Source organism: Leptodactylus fuscus, chromosome 1 (assembly GCF_031893055.1).
Source record: "Leptodactylus fuscus isolate aLepFus1 chromosome 1, aLepFus1.hap2, whole genome shotgun sequence".
NCBI classification, from domain to species: domain Eukaryota; kingdom Metazoa; phylum Chordata; class Amphibia; order Anura; family Leptodactylidae; genus Leptodactylus; species Leptodactylus fuscus.
In genome coordinates this window covers 279,659,675-279,677,536 of record NC_134265.1, presented here as the reverse complement: position 1 = coordinate 279,677,536, position 17,862 = coordinate 279,659,675, and the positions used below count along the sequence as shown (strand labels likewise).

The 17,862-nt window shown below is 39.4% G+C and overlaps 1 pseudogene; it reads right to left on the bottom strand.

Annotated features, from left to right (window-relative positions):
- LOC142216945 (uncharacterized) overlaps window positions 1–17,599 on the bottom strand; it is a 63,030-nt pseudogene extending 45,431 nt beyond the window's left edge.
- Window positions 17,600–17,862: the final 263 nt, after the last annotated feature.

Genomic DNA, 17,862 nt, shown 5'->3' with positions numbered 1-17,862 from the left:
ACCAAACAGTCTTTTGTTCTGAAGGGATTAATTTCAGTAAATTGAGGTAATGAGCAAATTGACCTTATTTTAAGGATTGTTACTGGACTCGGCCAGAAAACAATCAAGACAGTACAAAGCAAATATTGTTACTGTATTACATATACGTATGGTACTTTATGTTGAAAGTTATATTATTTCTTACGTTTTTTTAGATCCAAGTCAGTGCTCTGTGTAAAACACTTTTGTAATGAAATCAAGGAGAAATGACAGTATTTTATCTCCATATTCTGTTTTGACTGTGTGGTCTTTGAACTTGTGTTCTGCTTTTACATCATATCATTTAGCCACATTCCTTGCCATACTTATAAACGCTGTGCGACTCTCTGGGAGATTGTCAGTAGGCTTTTATGTCCATGATCTTAATCTTAATCTTGCATCAATCAATAAAATGGTTTCACTCAACTGTGGCAAGCCTGGAAAGCAATACATACTTAGTCTGGTTCCTGCTGTAATGTAACCTTTGCCGCACAGCCACACACATTGTACTTACAGTAATACAATGCAGTACAGAACACACATAGAACAACTTGTATAAGTCTCCAGGCCCAATGAGAAGGTCTTTTATAGAAAACAGTGCCAGGGCTTTTATTTGTCTTGACTAAAATAGAGTTCCCTGGAATACAAATTGTGAGAATTTAGAACATGCAGTCCATGTATCAATATTTCACTGGTTTGTAACTGTATTGTATTGCTTTACTTCAATAGTCACGAATATCAGGTTTTATTTCTGCCTATCCATCTATCTGTCTCTCTTTCTATGTACACACTGCACATGTTATATTCATGAAAAAAGCACAACATTTCCATCCAAAACGTTTTATTTTTCCTTCGACATAGCTGTATCAGGGCCTGTTTTATGTGAGACAAGCTGTAATTTGGATCATAGTATCATTTTTAACAGAAACTAAAAATAATTTTTTGCTTGCAATGGGAAAAATAAACCGTAGTTCTATGATAGTTTTTGTTTTAACAGCATTCTGCATTAAAAATGACATGCTAACATTATTCTAAGGGGCCGTTCGCATTTGTGCTGCTGTCCGCTCTTTGTGATTGTACCGCAAAGCCAGGAAAAACGGCTTGGGGGGAAGTTTAAAAACCCATTCATTTCAAAAGGTTTTTAAAGCAAACCACCGGTGTCCGTATGCAGCCTCTCCACCATGAAACCATTTTTGGGTTTTTTTTGCGCAAGTGTGAACGCCCCCTAAAATTACTTAGATATCAACATTTTATAGTTTTTCCCTATATTTTAGTAGTTTTTTTTTAAGTTGCTTTGTATTGCCAAATTCTTCAACACACATATTTTTAATATTTTCATCTACCTGCGTAAAGGATTTTTGAAAGGTGAACTGTAGTTTTTATTTGTGCCATATTGAGGTACACACTACTTATTTGATCACTATTCAGTTCTTTTTTTAGGGTGGTAAGGTGACAAGTCTCAAGTGTGCAATGATCCAATGATCTTGTCACAGGTAGATGTCAGCTGAATAATACAGCCTGCACCTGCCACATATGGAGCATGTTCGTCTCCTGAGCCTACATCATAATTCTCCTATACATGTACAGCAGATTTCGGCAAGGTGTTAAAAGACTTTGTAGTCACTAGAGATGAGAGTCAGGTTCGGTCTGACTATACCAAATTGCTCTGTTTTCAACAAAAATAAATACTTTGCAACTTGTCTTGGATGAACTAAAATGGCTGCTGTGACATTCATTGAGCACAAGATACAAGTATGCGTAGGACGTCCTGGCAGTCTCTCAGCTAATAGTCAGTGGCAGATGGACACCTTACATTACACATGTCACATATAAAGATGAGCGAACAGTAAAATGTTCGAGGTTCGATATTCGTTTCGAGTAGCCTCTCAATGTTCGACTACTCGAATCGAATATTGAACCCTATTATAGTCTATGGGGGGAAAATGCTCGTTTCAGGGGTAGGCAACATTTGATCAAATTACACTTACCAAGTCCACGAGTGTGGATTGGGCTGGATCCTCCGAGAAGTCTTCTCACTGCAGCGTCCCCGCGGCATCTTCTGGCTCTGAATTCACTCTGCCAGGCATCGGGCCTGGGCAGAGCCAACTGCGCATGCCCGCACTACAAGCGGACATGCGCAGTCAGCTCTGCCCAGGCCCGATGCCTGGCAGAGTGAATTCAGAGCCGGAAGACGCCACGGGGAAGCTGCACGGAGAAGACTTCTAAAGGTAGGAGAAGAAACAGTGATGATTGGCAGACTGTATAGCATTCGGCCAATCAATGCTGGTTCTGCATCAAACTTTTACATTCGAATAGCGAGTGGTACTCGATCGAGTACAAGTATTTTGAATACCGTAGTATTCGATCGAATACCTACTCGATCGAATACTACTCGCTCATCTCTAGTCACACATATATTATATAAAATGCTGTGGGCAGGAACACAAGGAGATAGATGTGTTATTTATCACTGCATAATCCAAAGCTATTTCTCCATTTTCTTCTGCAATATTCTTCTATAGTAGCATAGCTATGTTCTTGTCATGAACATCTATGCCTCCTTTAATGTATCCCATAATTGAATTTGCCTTGGCAGCAGCTGCCTGGCACTGGTTGCTAAAGGTAAGCTTGCTTTCCACCATAATTCCCAAATCTTTTTCAGTGGCAGTGTTACCCAGTAATTTACTATTAAAGAGGATGTCTCATAAAGTAAAGTGAAAGAACCTTTCTCACACTCCACATTCAATCTGACTGCAGCCGGACTGGTGACAGTCAGCGCACCCATTAATTTTAATGGGAGTTCCTTGAGATAGCTGAAGTATGGCACTCAGGGTGTAGTGGTGAATGGGAGCGCAGACTGTTAACAGTCCACTTTCAGCTCGGCTGCGGCCAGGTGGAATGTGGAGCAAGGTAATCGTCCTTTCAATTTACTTTGTGGGACAACCACTTTACGTACATTGTCATACATTTTATATCTTCACCCAAAATGCATAGCCTTACATTAATCTTACAAGTCTGAGTATTTAACATTAACAAGCATTACCTGTTTCCTGAGCCAGTTGTGAACTCAAATGCAAATTTTATCCCCAGTCCCAACATTCTAATTTTGTATACCAACCTTTAATGTGGTCCATCTGCCTCCTTTGGATCTCCCTCTCTGTACTGTTTCCCATTTGACACCTTTCCACCCCAAAAAGGGTAATTTTAGGATAGGATAGATGTTAAAATGTGTAAAAGCGAGTCACAGCGCAGTGTATGGTTAAACTCGGAGTTTGTATCCACTACTTACCATTAGTTTTCCATAGACATACGCGTCACTTTCACTTTGACATAACTTCAGCTGTTTGTCTTAGCTTAAAATTGGATAGATAGGTTCCTGGAGCCCTGACAGTGTCATAACAATATGTTTAAGCCAAATAAATCTGTGGTTCATACTGAACAAATCTTTGGCCTGAACCCCCCAAACCCAAAATGAAATGAATACTGAGATGTTTTCCCATCTTTAGTAATCACCTTGCCTTGTACCCATCTTTGACTGTAACCACCAACCCTTGTAAATGTACAGTAAGTGCCTTATACAGTAACCACCAAGGATTGCACCCTGCGATGTATTAAAGTTTTTCTGATTTTCCTACTGTGTGTCGGCCTCTTCATATACCTGATTGTCTATTAAGCACTTTTTTATTGTATATTTTACTTGTGTTCCAGAAATCCAGCATCCTTTCTGCTTCTATTAAAACACCCTTTATTTTTTCTGTGTGGTATACTGACACAGACTTCCAGAATGATACACATGGGATCCTGATGTTATGATCATTTGGCATTTCCCATTTACATTCAGTGATATTACCAGAAAAGAGTCAGCAAAAGAAACCTTGAAAATCATTTAAGCTAACCAGATCTGCAGATGTGAACCTGGTCTAAGTCCACATATGTGACTTAGCTTTACATCAGTGGACCCATACAAGTTTAATAGAAGGACAACACTGAAAGGACTTAAAAATGGCAGATTCTGCTTTTATTCTCCTTAAAAAAATATGGAAAACTGAGAGAAGACATGTAAACTAAGAGGAACTGATGTTGAAATTAATCAGTATTTTTTCATGTCAACCTTGTCTTATTGCGTAGCAAAAATCTAGGGGGTGCAGGAAGTAGCTTAATCCAGTCATGCAGTTATTGCCCTAAATCACACCCCGTGGGGTGTGACTGACATGTCCATGTCTGATGTCAGCTTGGTACCTAACTGCTGGGTGTGATTTAGTGTAATGACTACATGACTAGAGGAAGCTGCTCTTTGCCCCCTGTGACTAGTTAAGGTAATTTTGCAGATGCCTTCTAAGCTTTTAAAACTTTACAACTTAACTTTTCAGCAACTTAAACCTTAGTGAGGGGACCATGGGATGGTGTCGTGCCGGTGTCAATTTAGGAAGGAAAAATCACTTGATAAGTTCCCTTTGATGGACCTAGAGTTTCTTGTAAGATATATGTACAAATAATGTTAAACAGTACTTACTGAATTCCTCTTCCCTTTGTTTATGGAAATTGTTAATAGGGGAGATGTGGCCTAAACTTTGTCCATAGAAGGGTTCCTACCGGGACCCTACTCTTGTTTGCAGATGTCCAACCACTAATCACTAAAACTTTCTGCTTCAATTCTACCTATAGAGAAACCACCGGCGTTTCCATAGGTATAATTGATATGCTGTGACGCGACGGTTTTTCAAATAGCAATGTGTCCGCAGCATGTATTTTAATGCAAAATGGGGATGGGATTCCTTAGAATCCCATCCAGTTTGCTGCTATAGTAAAACGCCACATTTCTTTCCGCAGAGTTTACGCCATGTACGCCAACAATGGTATCATGGTCATCAATAAGTCAAATCTTAAGAAAATTAGGTTTTTTTTTTAGAGGATTTAGTTATTAAAACCTTTCTGTAAATTTTATTGTTATTGGCCAACATGCGCAAGTGAGATCATGCAAAATCCATCCCACAATTTCATTTTTGCTCTAGTAAAATTTACAGCCATTTCATTATGATACATATGGTTTCCCAAACGTGCTAAAGGAACTAATGATTAAGTGGAAATCTTTGTTTTCTTAATTCATAAGCAGCACATGCCTGTAGAGTGAGCAGCTGTGGCCACAATGAGCAAATGTAACAGTCCCATAAGGCAGGTGCCAAGACAAGCTCTCAGATCTGCTTCCTTAGCTTTGGACTTTGTTGTATGCCCTAACTGTTTAAATTGTGCTGCAGTTGGCAGAAGAACTGTTTTGAGGTTAGATTACTGGAAAACTAAAAATGCATAAATGCTGTGGTTGAAGTGGCCTTGGATAAGCAGTGGTTTTGTGACTGAATTTAATATGATTAAGAATGAAGCCTTTCCTTGATCTAATGTATATAAGTAATTGTGTACTATAACAATAATGAATACAGGGCATTCTAAACCATGTTACACATTAAGAACGGTCTAAGTCTACAGAAAACTGTCGAAGACATTCAATTGCTACTCTCTTTAATTTGATACTTGTAAATTTGCCTTTCCATGAAGCGTATTCTCCTTTAATGTTAATGCGCATGGAAATTCTGATACCTATTCTGCTCACATAGATTTTTAGTACTACTTAGACAAAATTACTCTGTAATCATACAAGGGCAATGCTTTTTGGCTGACTGGTATGGAGAGGAGTCGTCACAGTTGTTCAGGTGGTCCTCAGAAGTTGTAGTGCGGCAGTGTGTGAAATGTAGCATACGTATTAACTAAATTATAATAGAATTATATTGTAGAATAATGAATTTAGCTGATAAACTTCTGAATTATTCTATATGTTTTATACCATACTTCGACTGATCAGAATTTTAAGAATTTACCATACCTGAATTTCTATATGTCATATTTCCGTTCTGCTGTATTGTATTGGATTGTGGGCTGGGATGGTAACACATTGGTGGAATCAGTACAAAGTTTTCATTAGTAAGTCCTCCATATTAATTAATGTCCCCTCAAGTGCCTCTGATATAATATATGACCTTAAATGGCCTGTGTATAATTTAATATCCCCAACATAATACAATTTCCCTTCAACTAAATCTCACATAATGCCCCTTCATTGACTGTTCAATCAATATAATACGGTACATACATTGTACTTACATTGAAATTTCTCTGCACTCAGGACTCACAGTGAAAATTGGGATCTGTTTGTCTGGACCAGCAGGACGGCACTCAAAATGTTGGACTGTCCCACTTAATCTAGGTCAGCCAAGGGGCTCTCACTTCCAAAGGGATCAGTGGGCATGCCACAATACAAGTGATTGCCCGTAAATAGGGCCTTCTACCATATGACCCTATGGTTAAAGAGGCTCTAGTTGTGGATATTGATGGGTATTGATGCAATGGCTCATCTGCTTTAACCAAAAAAAGAACAAATGTGTAGCAGAAGGTTTTAACTTACAGCAGCACACTCAGGGGTGTAGCTGTGAGGAGGCAGTAGTATACATTGCTTCTGGGCCCTGGAGACTGAGAAGGCTTAAATTCCTCATAGCTTAACACTACTCCAGTATTATACATAGAACATGGTAAGTGGGTCCCTGTTATTTTGCATCAGGGCCCTGAGCCTCTGGTTACGCCTCTGAGCACGATGATGGGCATTTCTTCGCCTTGAAGGCTGTCAGAACACGTGACCTTTTAAAGATAGAAATCCTATAAATGATGCCCCTAAATTCCACTCCCTTGTGTTTTCTTTCTATACTACTGGTGTATTACAAGTGGATCTACAGTGTGTCTCAACATGTATCAGGTAAGTATCCTTCATTTCTTTAATACTGTGGATGCTTTCCAGCAGTCTGGGGATGAGTCAATGAGGCAGATTTAGTAAGACAGACTTATTTGATGCAGCAATCTTAATAAAGGCCCAGACTAGTGCAGGGCACGACTGATTTATGTAGAGGATCCAAACACATCCATTAGGAATGGGCGTAAATTTCCATTATAAATCATGCCAGAAAAGTTTTTTCCTTTTTGGCCTGTCCCGCTCTGCCCACATTCACACAATGTGGTAAGTGTAGTGCAGAATGGGAATTGTTAAATTAAATCCATTTCTTAAATATATAAATATATTTCCCTCTGCTACATATTCCACATCTGTCTTCTTTTTAGAACTGAACAGGTTTTTTTGTGTCATATTCCTCTAAGCCTTCTGTAGAATTTTGATGAATATTAAATTGGGAGAAGTCGATGATTATTTCATCCACATCTATCCAGTTTCTAGGTTTTATAATACATAAAAATCTATTTTTCTTCCCCTTCCTTAGATACAGAGCATCCAGCAAGGTATTCACTCTATTCAGACATCCAAAAAGATCTCTCTGCGATCATGCTATACTTGAGTTTGGGGTTGCAAGAAGAAGAAGAAGACCTGAGAAGACACAGACTTCAAGGCTCGACTTTAGCAGGGCAGACTTCAAGAGCCTGAAGGCAAGGGTTAGCAGAATTCCATGGTGCAAAATTCTTAAGCACAAAAATGCACATGAAGGGTGGGAAATCTTCCGTAGGGAAATCATTAAAGCACAGGAACTAACAATACCTAGAAGGAAGAAAAATGGGAAGCACCTAAAAATATCAGGATGGATGACCAAAAAATTATATAACCTGCTAAAAAGGAAAAAGGAAACATACAAAAAGTGGAAGATGGGAACTATACCTAAGGAAGAGTACACAGCAGTCTGCAGACTCTGCAAGACAAGCATCAAAGGAGCTAAGGCTGAACACGAATTGAAGCTTGCAAAAGAGGCAAAGAGTAAGGTAAAAGGATTTTGGGGATATGTTAAAAGCAAAAGAAAAGTGAAGGAGACCATTGGAGTCCTGAAGAATGACAAAGGAGAAACAGTTAACATGGTGGAACAGCAGGTGGAGCTACTAAATTCATATTTTGTATCCGTCTTCTCCCAAGAAACTAATGGAAATATCGACATTAATGGTGATGGAGATGAGGGGAAGGAGGACTCCAAGCTGACTATAAGCAAAGGTCTGGTAAGAGAGCACTTAGCCAAGTTACAGGAAACCAAGTCCCCAGGACCAGATGATTTACACCCTAGAGTCCTGAAAGAGATAGCAGAGGAAATAACAGAACCCCTTGCTATAATCTTCGGTAAGTCATGGGAAACAGGAGTGGTCCCTTTAGATTGGAAAAGGGCAAATGTTGTCCCCATCTACAAAAAGGGGAAAAGGGACGATCCAGGAAATTACAGGCCGGTAAGTCTGACCTCGATAGGAGGAAAAATCTTTGAGCAAATTGTCAAGGAACATTTACTTCGGTACCTGGATGGGAAGGCATTAATTAACCAGAGCCAGCACGGCTTTAGGACCAATAAATCTTGTCAGACTAACCTGATTTCCTTCTACAACAAAATCACTGAATGGTTGGACCAAGGGAATGCTGTGGACATAGTATATCTTGACTTCAGTAAGGCATTTGATAAAGTATCACATAACCTTCTTATTGAAAAAATGATTAAGTATGGCTTTGACAAAAAATCAGTTAGGTGGATTCACAACTGGCTTAATGATCGGGCACAACGAGTAATACTAAATGGCTACACATCAAACTGGAAGAAAGTCAAAAGCGGGGTGCCGCAGGGCTCTGTTCTGGGCCCAGTACTTTTTAATATCTTTATAAATGATCTGGACGATGGAATTATTGGGGAACTCATAAAATTTGCAGATGATATGAAGATAGGAGGAATAGCCAACACTAGAGAGGAGAGAGAGTATATTCAAAAGGACTTAGACACACTGGAACAATGGGCTGAGGCCAACAAAATGGTATTTAACAGGGACAAATGCAAAGTTCTACATCTGGGTAACAGAAATGTAAAAAACATATATAGTATGGGAGGAATAGAACTAAGTGATAGCATAGGGGAAAAGGACTTGGGCATAATAGTAGATCACAAATTCAACATGAGCCAACAGTGCGGTGCTGCTGCAAAAAAGGCTAATAAAATTCTGGGATGTATTAAGACAAGCATTGAATCTAGATCAAGAGAGGTCATTATTCCGCTGTACTCTTCCCTGGTCAGACCACACCTGGAATACTGTGTACAGTTCTGGGCGCCTCAATTCAAGAAAGACATCGATATATTGGAGCAAGTCCAGAGAAGAGCAACCAAAATGGTGGAAGGTCTGCAAACCATGTCCTATGAGGAGCGGCTAAAAGAACTGGGACTGTTTAGTTTGCAGAAGAGAAGGCTGAGGGGAGATTTAATAGCAGTCTACAAATATCTGAAAGGTAGTCACAGTGCAGAGGGATCTACCCTATTCTCATTAGCACAAGGAAGTACAAGAAGCAATGGGATGAAACTAAAGGGAAAGAGATACAGATTAGACATTAGGAAAAACTTTCTGACAGTGAGGGTAGTGAGAGAGTGGAATAGGCTGCCACGGGAGGTGGTGGGCGCTCCATCAATGGAAATCTTCAAGCGGAATCTGGATAAACATATAGCTGGAATGATTTAGGAAAACCTGCACTCGCAGGGGGTTGGACCCGATGGCCCTTGAGGTCCCTTCCAACTCTACCATAAGAAAAAAAAAAAAAAAAAAAAAAAAGAAGAATGTACAAAGTCTTGAGGTTAAAGAGTGTTTCAATAGAGGCGATCCAGTGGTGTTGCTTTCTTCAGTGACCTTTCCAGTGGATATTCCTAACCAGACAAAAGACCCAAGGGTTTGGACAAGCCTTGCCACCTCTCTCACCAAATACCCCAATCTCTAATATGGTGGAAAAGATGGTGGTCTTTTACTCTACAAATCTGGATGTATATAATTGCATATGCTTTTTAGGCTGGGGAGCCCATTAGAACACCCCACCAGGGAAAGGTTCATGATCCTCTGATGCCATTTATTCTATGGTAGCTCAGAGCAGTTAGGCTAACTCTCTTTCATATCCTGTCTCTCATAGAAGGAGATTCCAAAAGCAGAGAACACCAGTGTGGCATTCAGGCAGGGGTGTTCAAGATTTGCCCCCAATGGAAGAGTTGATTCTTCATCTAGAAGGATGTCATCTCAGGAACCTGACTGCAGCTTATATTGCAGGGAGCCTCAACATCTTGTCTGACAAATTATTCAGAGGCAAAATAATACCAATACCCAGAGACCTTCTATCAGATCACTCTGAGGCTGGGGGATAACCATAAAGGATGCCATAGCAACCCATAATATAGCCAAGCTTCCAAACTTCTGTTCACTATGTCAATGAAATTGGACTTTACAGTAGCATATATACAGTATTTGCACCAATAGCGATGTTTCAAAAAATTCTCACCAAGTCTGAGAAGTATTAAGTATCTCTAATTGACATCCCCATCATTGTACTCCTGATTGGACTAACGGCAACAGATTTGCATTCTAAGCCGCAAACTTCAGAACTTCAAGAATTTAAAAACGGATTTAAGATAGTCTGGTGGACAGCCAAGGCTTGGCTTTATCATTCTGATGCAGAATATTAGGACTATTGTTTGGAATGTAATTTTATAGGTAGTTGGTATAATAAAAAAGGAAGAAGAAAGGTTGTAGACAATTCAGCTAAAAACATTTTTGCTCCCTTCATAAAATACAATAACATATTAACTCCATCTTTCAGTTCATTTGTGTCCCCACAGCCCACAAGTCTGACATAGGTTATAAGGCCATGCAAGACTCATAGCCTAATATATTACAAGGTTGTAATACACACTCAAAGGCAATAATGCTGTAAAATACTGAACATTTCAAAACTGATCACAGCTTCAAGTCCTCTAGCAGGACAAAAAAGAAAGTAAGGCCAACAATATGTAGCGGCCCAGATAAGGACAACTAGTAAAAGTATATCAAAGCCTCAAAAAAGCAATGGTGTAACGCAGCGTGTGGATCCACTGTTCTGCTGAAATGATTTAGCTTGGGACTACTCCTTAGGGTTTGTCTAAGTGGTTTTTACCACTTGTCTCACAAACCGGTCCTTCGTGTTGCTATACCTAGGAATAATCTCAGTTTAGTGGTAGCTGACCCAGGTGGGTCAAGAAATACTGATATCTGGCACAGAAGGAAGAAATGTGGTCAGTGGACAAGCCAAGGTCAAATAAGACAGGGTTCTTTCATTAGAGTAAACAGGCTGTAGGTCAGGGCAGGTAGCAAAGAGTCTGAGCGGAAGAGTGATCAGGAATAGAGAGAGACAAAAGGAAGGGACATGTTTAGGCTGTTGCTCGGTGCTAAATAGTAGTTTTCTATCACAAACAAAGGACTTTATTCACATATGCACAAGTCAGTAAGTCTCTATATATGTTCTGCATATTGTTGGAAATGAGTCTGAGTGAGAAATTTATAGAGCAAATTTCTCTCTTCCTATTACATGTATGTATAGTATATGGTAGCTTTGTCTCCACTCACCAGTTCAAGGAGAAATGCAAACAACTGATTATGCAAAAGGAATAAGTGCCAAAATTTGCTTAAAAAGTCATATAATGGCCAAACATAGTGTTATTTCTTATGTATACACGCATTTCAACATATCCTGAAATATCACATTAAGCAATAGATTTACTTTAATTTACCATGTGATGGAACTGGAGGAAAATTATTGCTACATTTTGCCAAAAATTGTTAGCTAGGGTTCCTGCTATAAAATAGGGATTGTCCAAGGTGGACAACCTCTTTAAGTGTCACTACAAGTAGATAATGGGCTGTTTTTTATGTTTTAATTAAAACATACATTTTTATTTCAAATAAGGGGTAATTGAATCTTTAAAAACAAGGTTCTTGTCCTGGCTAAAGTTGTGCCAGAGTCTGAGCTTTTATAATTTTTGTTTCTCCTCTAGTGAAGTTTTCTTAACCTATCACCTCCAAGTCTACTAGGAGCAGAATGGGTCAATCATCTTGAGTAAAGTTCTACATTCCTTTTACTCTCTTGGGAACATGGAAGTATACAAAGCACTGGATTACTTGCAGAGTCTCCAGAAGAAGCACATATGATATCACACTTACATTAGTTTTTTTTCCTGCTCATCTACTCCATTTCAGCTAAGAACAATATAAAACAGATTACTGTTTTCATTCCTCTTGTATATTTGAACAGAACTTTGCTGATTTGAGAAAACTTTGAGAAGTGATGATATCTAACTACTGAAAAAGTTCTACTATACAAGATTTTGTACTCCAGTTGGGCAACTCAAGATATGTATGCTATTTGCACGTGTGTGTTATTAAAATTAATAAAACTTTTTTATCTAAATGTTCAAAATTAGAGACATTGGGGCAGATGAGTTAATAGTAATAATTATCTCTATGTAGCCTTCAATCCCCTTTTTAGCTTATGAACACAGATGCAAAACACTGACCTTGTGAAGCAACAGAGGTTACAAATACATGCAAATGCAGTGGCTAGAATCCCAATTCCAACTTCTCTCTTTAATAAAGTGCTTACTGCCTCACACAGCCTATGGAGAAAAACTAGCAAAGCTTAGCCAACTACTCAGTTTTATATTTTCTACAGCTCTGTCTATCTGGTACACATGTGTGAAGCTTCAGGACACAGCCCATAGAAATCACAAAGTGGAAAGATGTTGAACTCTGTTTAAAGGGGTTGTCCAGTTGCAGCAAATAAATGTCATTGTTTGTATAATGAAAAGTTCTACAATTTTCCAATATACTTTCTGGATCAATTCCTTATAGTTTTCTAGATCTCTGCTTGTTGTCACTCTTTATTTACTTACAATGGATAAAAATCAGCCCATAGTCATGTGATGGATACACAAGTGCATTGTTACACAGCTCATTATAGTTACAGCACATTAGTCAGACGTATGCCTGGTATTGGGCTGTGCACCTGCCACATGACAATGGACTATATATCACACGACCATGGTCTGTATCTCACATGAGCATCGACTGTACCTCACATGACCATGGACTGATTTTTGTCCACTAAAAGTCAACAGCAAGCCAAAATCTAGAAAACCAGAAGGAATTAATACATACAAGTACATTGGAAAATTGTCTAACTTTTCATTATATCACCAATAGCATTTATTTGCTGAAGCTGGACAACCCCTTTAAAATATACAATGGACAAAAAATATTTTAAGATGACATTTCTTAAAATTAAATTGAAAAAATGTAAATTATGTAATATGAAAGTAAATAGTCTTCTGCCTGATCTTCGTTAAAAATAAAATCCATTGTGTTTTTTCTAGTATTTAGGTACCTGTAGCCTTTCTCTTATTGGTTTCTACTAACATGGACCTGAGGATACAGAGAAAGCTGTCATTTTGTCTTATAAGTCTTGATTCTGTGAGTACCAGGCATTGGAATGATGTTTAGAAACATAATAGATGTGTACCTTCTCTTTATAGCAGATATTCCAGTTAACTAAACTTTCAAACAAATTTTCTGGTAGCATTTAAGATAAGATAAGATAAGATAATTTTTTTAATAGTCCCACCATGCGGGAATTTCAGTGTGTTACAACAGCATGATCATATGGATACAGGATAATAACAGTAATATATTACAGAAGGAGACACACATAACCTTAGAATAGCAGGTAGGAGAAAAATACTAGGAGTCATAGCAGCTAAAGAAAGAAGACTTCAGGATTAGAAATGAGCGAGTAGTGTTCGATCGAGTAGGTGTTCGATCAAATACTACGGTATTCGAAATACTCGTACTCGATCGAACACTACTAGCTGTTCGAAGTTTAAGGTTCGATGCAGAACCAGCGTTGATTGGCAGAATGCTATACATTCTGCCAATCAACGCTGGTTCTTCTCTTACCTTTCTGAAGTCTTCTCCGTGCAGCGTCCCTGCGGTGTCTTCCGGCTGGAATTCACTCTGACTAGGCATCCGGCCTAGGCAGAGCTGACTGCGCATGCGCGGGCATGCCCTCACATGTGCAGTCGGCTCTGCTCAGGCGTTGGGCCGGGCAGAGCCGACCGCGCATGCGCAGTCGGCTCTGCCTAGGCCCCGATGCCTAGGCAGTGTGAATTCCAGCCGGATGACGCCGCAGGGGCGCTGCGCCGGGAGAAGACTTCAAGAAGAATCCAGCCCGACCCTCACTCATGGACTTGGTAAGTATAATTCTATCAAATTTTGCGTACCCCTGAAATGAGCATTTCCCCCCATAGACTATAATGGGGTTCGAAATCCGTTCGAACAGTCAAACAGTGTGCGGCTGTTTGAATCGGATTTTGAACCTCGGACATTTTAGTTTTCGCTCATCTCTATTGAGGATCATTTAGTTCTCTGTGTGGACTGCTCCTCGCTTGACCAGCTGCCACTACTGCTTACATTGGCCCAGCCATAAATCAGTCCTCCGGCTATTTGAATTTAGCGCCAAAGCTCCACTTTCAATAGCTCCTAATTTCAATATTGGCAGCTGTACTTTTGTGATTGGTTCATCTGAATTTATTGCCAAAGCATCTGCTTTGGCACTAGATTCAAATGGCCAAAGTGTCTATGAGCAATAGCTACAGCAGTTCTGGTATGTTTTTTTTTTTTTTCTAACCACTGTCACCAATGTTATTTACTATCACTGTAGTTGATATGATTGTGTAAGGGGGCAGGGATAGATCACTGCTCCTATTACCAGTGGTTTCCCTGTTATTACAGAAGATCTGCTGCCTCTATGAAGTTCAATAGTGGCAGAGGCTCTCCTGTGACTTGTCCATTTGAATTTAGTGACAGAGCAGGTGCTTTGCGGCAATCATAGAAGAGTCGATGGGCAGGGGTTCTTATGTCATTGGTCCATCTGAATTTAACATCAAAGCCCCTGAATTTAGCATCATAGTCTCACAAGACAAGGAAAGATCATAGTGCCGCTATAACAGACACAGAAATAATAGCGGCAGTGGCTCTTCTGTGATTGGTTTAATCTAAATTAAACCTCAAAGTAATCGCCATGGCACAAATTCCAAATAGCGACAGCATCTATACATAGTGGGGGCACCATTGGCAATAGATCTGGTATGAGCATTTTAAGCATTGTCACCAATGTTATTATTATCCCGCTACAGTGACATCACAGGGATAGATCATAGCGGGGATGAAGTGGTAGCACCTATGCTATGATTTTACATAGCTTCATACTGCGACTTCTTTATAAAATTGTAGACACCAGGGAGGGGCAGAAAAAGGGAGGAGAGAAGCATTGTCTGGCAAATTAGTCAGAGAGCAACTTCAGAGGCAGATTGTGCTACCGCGATCCACCAGTCATGTTAAATAGTGCTACATCTTTATATTTAATATATGGTCATCCTCACATAGGTAATAGAGAAAAATCGATGCTTTGTAAGAAAAAGGTTACAAACTTGACTAGGGAAATAGCAGCATCTGGAGCTGATGACTGTACAGTACATGGCCTGTCTACACTCATCTATAAAAGCATACATGAGGACCTTGGATGTGTTTGCTCATCAAAATCAATGTAGAACATCATTTGTCAATCTCAGTATGTGAGGAGTGACCTTAGCTTCACATGTGTTTTTGATAGAAGTGGGGTTTTTTTTGCATTGTGGTTATCATCATTCTTAGACACAAATACAAGAAATATACACTATATAGACAGAGGTATTTGGATACATCCCATTCTAAACCCATAGGCGTTAATAATGAGTTCTCTCATTTGCACATAAAAAGACTTCCACTCTTGTGGGAAGTCTTTCGATACAATTTTATAGGAATTTTTGCCATTTATTTAGAAGAGTATTTGAGGTAAGAAACTGATTTTGAACAAGACGGCCTGGTTCATAATCTCTATTTAAGTTCATTACAAAGGTGTTTGGTGGGGTTGAAGTCAGGGCTCTGTGCAGGTCAATCAAGTTCTTCCACAACACCTTGCTTTGTGCACTGTGGCATAGTCATGTTGGAACAGAAAAGGTCCTTCTCTAAACTGTTCCCACAAAATTGGATGCATACAATTATCCAAAAAATCTTCCTATGCTTCGTTCACTGGAACGAAGGTGTGCAAGCCATACAGTAAATTAGCTCTCCTTCACCAGATTTTACAGATGGCACAGTGTGATCAGGCAGGTACAGGTAATGGTCTCCAGGAATTTACTAAAGCTTAGACTTGCCTATCAGATAAAGAAGTGTCATTGATAATTCCTTAGATCATCATTCCATCATTGAAGCATGCTTTGCATCACTCCATCCAACGCTCGGCATTGTGCATGGTAAGGCTTGTATGTAGTTGTTTGGACATGGAAGAACCATACCATAAAGCTCCTAGCACACAGTTTTTGTATTGTGTTGTTCATGCCCAAGGAAGTTTGTAAGTCTGCAGGTATGGAGTTACTATGGCATTAGTGAGTTGCTGTGGTTTCCACTTTTCAGTAATGCCACTCACAGTTGTACATTGAATATCTAGAAAGGAAGAAGTTTCATGAACTGACTTGTTATAGTGACACCCTGTTACAAGACCATGCTCAAACTCAGTGAGCTCTTTAGAATTACACTCTGTTCAAAATATAAAGGCAGGTTACATAGGTAAGTGCTTGGTTTTATACGCCTGTTGCAATGGGACTGTATGAAACACCTGAATTCAATGATTAAGAACCATGTCCCAATGCTTTTGCCCATTTAGTTTATCTCGCTATTTGTCAGGCTTTACCATTTTGGGTGTTAGGTGTCTTCTGCAGCCAGTTGTCTTACAGCCAGGCACAGGGAAAAGTACACAGATAAGCTCCAGGGCACAGAGAAATGATTTGTTTAATACATTTCTTAGTTTAATTATAATATGATACAAAAAAAAAGATCCAAATAAAAGAAGATTCTGGAATTTCTGTTGTGCAGGTACTGTGTTTAGTGTTTCTTTAATGTAATGTATTGTAGCCAGATGTCCACCACATGTCTCATTTCTAATTATGCAAGAAGCTTGGGTGGCTGTGCCCTTCATTTCTTTCATAAACTATTACACACAGCATTACTTGCTAAACTTGTTTGACAATACCGTGAGAAGAATAGTGAGTGCCTAGAGAGCTGATTTCCATTGACAACATTAGCGCTGTAGTAAAGTACTAAAATCATAATCATAGTCCTGATTCAAAATCATATAGATAACTAATAGATACATTTACCAAAAACATTTCTGTCTTGAAAACACAATCAGAAATTAAAATAAGGAAAATACAAATGCATTCTTTAATTTTTCAGGAATATATAAAAAATGTATGTATAAATCTGTCACAGTCTGTACTCAGTCTCACATGCAGACGTTTTTGGAGAGGGGGGGAAGGAGAAGGAAGCTCCTGCTGGCTAGTTAGTTAAATGGTAAATTGATAATTCCCCATGCTCTCTCCCCAACTTTCTGATATATCTTTTTTACCTATATTGTATAGTTTTTAAGTAATATATGTGGGTCATGTGACCTACATATATTAAATGGTTTACCTTTCTGCTGATGTAACAGGTAATCGGTATAACCATGTTCTGACCTGTTATGTCAGTATAAAGACCTCGCCCCCCAGCCCCATTATACTTACCGTTTCCTCTGGACCCAGGTCGATGCATCATCCAAGGAAGGCCGCCTCCTCTTCTTCTGTGTGCCATATCCCCTCATACGTATAATAGTGCCTGCGAAGCTGGCACACAATATTTACCCATCTTCTCGTGCTTCTGGTCTGGTCTTGGTGCTGAGCTGTGATGTCACTTATGGAAGTGACGTCGGACCTGGCTCCAGGAAGCGTGGGAGGCCTGCAGTGCTGGAGGACCCATCGAGGAGAGGAGGATACGGGAAGACAGGTAAGTATTTTTTAGTGGAGCAGGAGCGCAGGCTACCTAGGGAAAAAGAAAGGGGTTGTAAGGGAGTGAGGGAAGGAGAGG